The sequence below is a fragment of the Echinops telfairi genome, unplaced genomic scaffold, assembly GCF_000313985.2.
Source record: "Echinops telfairi isolate 266 unplaced genomic scaffold, ASM31398v2 ScPeMD7_20;HRSCAF=75, whole genome shotgun sequence".
In the NCBI taxonomy this organism is placed as follows: domain Eukaryota; kingdom Metazoa; phylum Chordata; class Mammalia; order Afrosoricida; family Tenrecidae; genus Echinops; species Echinops telfairi.
Window position 1 is genome coordinate 3,448,918 of NW_022103917.1, and position 3,521 is coordinate 3,452,438.

Here is a 3,521-nt window from a genome sequence, read left to right on the forward strand (position 1 = left end):
TTTTCGGAATATATTGAATTTGGTTTGCTTGGGAAATATACATAAAATATATTTAAAATAGAGCTAGTAATATTTAATTTCAGCATGAGCTTGTTGCTTACCCCCTTGACGTTTTTGTTTGCTTACCTTTATACTGCAAATTAACAATGGTTTCACTTGACAAACAGTTGTCATGAATGATAAATAGACATTCTTAATGTTTTTAAGTAGATACCTTTTACATTCTCTTTCTGTAAATATGTTCATGGATTTTTCTCAGTAACATTTTTTTATGTTTTAGGACTTGTTGAATTGAAGCTCACATGTATCTTATCCGATGAATGTGTGTATTTGATTGATATATGATTTCTTAAAAAATAATACCAATTAATTTTCTTTTAATGAATCAAACGTCTGACCTGTTTCCAGAGAGAGACTGATTCAAAATGACTTGCTTCAAATATTTGATTTCAGAAATGTACTATAATTAAATAAACAGTCATTGAAATGGATTCACAATCTTTATATAAGATATATGGTAATTCAAGCATTCAGTGTTTTCCAAATAAATGTTCAATACGTGGGCAGGGGTGTGTGTGTGCGCTGACATAGGATTTATAGAGAACTCCGACTTGCCATTTATGCAGACCATCCAATGGATTTAAATTTATTGTATCATGACTGAGGAAGCAAAAGAGGCTCACACTGGAATTTTTCACTGTTTGAGAGATTTTCCATGGTAACTAGAACAGGAAAGTTTGCAGGACAAGTCCTGGAAAGGGAGACTCAGAACAGGTACAAGAGCCTGATGCCTGACATTGGACTCTTGTCATGAAAGTGGTAAGCCAACCACATTCAAACTGGTGATGGTGCAGACAACTTTCCCCATGACTTGGCGGTTTCATATATGCTCACTGGGTCAAAACCCTGCTGAAATGTCCTGTGAAAGTTCCCTCACCGTGAAGTGATTGAAACAACACCTATGCAACAATTCTTCCTCACAATAATCTTCAATTGCTACAGGCGCAGCTTTTCACTCATTGAAAAGGCTTTTGAGTCGACACAACATAAGTATCTCTTTCATTTGGCTGCTCAAAGTCTTCCATGCAGCTTGGACATTTTCCTTCGATACCATTAGTTCTTGATCATATGCTACTTTCTGGAAGGATGAGTACCATGGCTCTTGGTAGTCCTCCATTGTTCATTTGCTTATATTCAAGTTTATGTGGAATGTGAAGAAAATTAAAACAAGCCCACATGAGAAAAAGTTCAACCTTGAGTATATCCCATCAGAATTTACAGACAATCTAATGAATATCTTTGACGTAGTCACTAATGATCAAAAATTAGATGAGCTGTGGGATGATTCAAGCACATCATGCTTGAAGAAAGCAAAACGTCATTAAAGGCAGAAAATAAAGGAAAGATAAAAATAGCTACCAAAAGAAACTCTGAAATATTTGAGATGGAAAGAAATGATGATGTAAAACGCTGCACATAAAATTTCAAAGTGTAGCTCAAGAAGACAAAGTAAAGTATTATAATGAAATAGGAAAAGATTTGAAATTGTAAAAGCAAAAGGGGCAAACAAGCTCAAACTCAAGGACCTGATGAAACTGCAAGCCTTGGTTCCAATATTGACTTATAGTCAGTGTGTGTCTACTTTCACCACAACAAAAAACTGGGGGGTAAATGCTAGCTATATATTGACTATAAAATACATTTGCCAATGCAATGTTTCTCACATGTACAATTCAGTGACCTCCGTTACGGTAATTATATGCAACTCTCACTAGTATCTATTGCAAAGTTTTACAATGCCACATAGATACAAAATGCTTCCTAAATATTGACTCTGCTTTCCCCTCCCTTAGACCCTTGGAAAAGCTAATAAACTTTGAACTCTATGCATTTGCCTGTTCTATATATTTCATATAACTACAATCATATAAGTTTCCCTTTAGAATCAGAAACCTTCTTGAATGACTTTTCTTTTGGCTATTTCTTTCCTTTTTAGATAATATTTTATTATACTTCCAGCAATTGTTGACATGGTAAATTACGGTTCCATTTAACAATTACTACATATATTGTTCATTTTTCACAATGTGTCAACTCTCTCATTCATTTCATTTTGGATGCTTCATTTCCAATAATCTGGATTCCCTGTCGTCCTATCTTTTTGCTTTTGTTTAGAGTAATTATTGAGCTAGATTTGCAGTATTAAAATAGTCCATGGGCAATCTATTGAAAAATGCAAGAAACATTGAAAAAGATGGAAGAAACACACAGTCTCCATGCAACCGTTTCAAGAGATAGCACGTGATCAAGAACTGATGGTCCTGAAGGGAAAATTTCAAATTGCACTGAAGGCATTAACCAAGAGCAAGTCTCCAGGAACTGATGGAATACCAATTGAAATGTTTCCACAAGCTCATGAAGCCGTGCAAGCACTCACTCATCTTTGCCAAGAAATTTGGAAGACAGCTATCTGGCCAACCAACTGGATATTTGTACACATACCAAAGAAAGGTGACCCAAATTATAGAACAATATTATTTATGTACTTGGTCTCAAACATAACATTTGCTATGTTGTGTATGGGGTCGGTATGAATAGGAATCAACTCAAGGGCACCTAAGAACAACAACATGCAAGTACATTTTTGCTGAAGCTCCTTCAACGACAGTTGTGGCAGTACATTGACACTGAGCTGCCAGAAATCCAAGCCATATTCAAAGAGGACAGGGAACAAGGGTTATCATTGGTGACATCAGAAAGAGCTTGGCTCAAAGCAGGGAATACCAGAAAAAAATGTTTACTTGTGATTTGTCATTTAAACAATGGCATTTTACCATGTGGAGCATAACTTAAATATGGATAACACTGAGAAGAATGGAAATTCATGATCACTCCATTGTGTTCTTATTGATCCTGTACATGGATCAAGGGACAGTTGTGCAAACAAAGCAAGGGAATACTACATAGTTTTCAATCAGAAAAAATATGCATCGGGGATGTATCCTTTACCATATTTATTCAATAATCCAAGAATCCAGACTATTTGAAGAAGAACTCAGCATCAGAATTGGAGAACAGCTCAGGAACCAACCTTTGTTATGCATATGACTCAACCTTGCTTGCTGAAACTGAGGAGGACCTGAAGCACTTGCTGATGAAGATCAAGCATTGCAGCCTTCAGTATGAATTAGAACTCCATGTAAAGAAGACCAAAATCTTTACAATTGGACCAATAGGTAACATCATGGTAAATAGAGAAAAGATTGAAGTTTTCTTGCTTTGATCCACAACCAATGCTCATGGAAGCAGCAGTTAAGAGGTCAAATGATGCACTGCATTAAGTACATCTGCTACACAAGGCTTCCTTAACATATGGAAAAGCAAGGATGTTACTTTGAAGACTAAGGTAGTCCTGATGCAAACCATGGCATTTTTAAAAATCAATTTATTGGGGCTCATAAAATTCATCACAATACATAGATCAATTATGTAAAACACATCTATACATTTGTTGCCCTCAT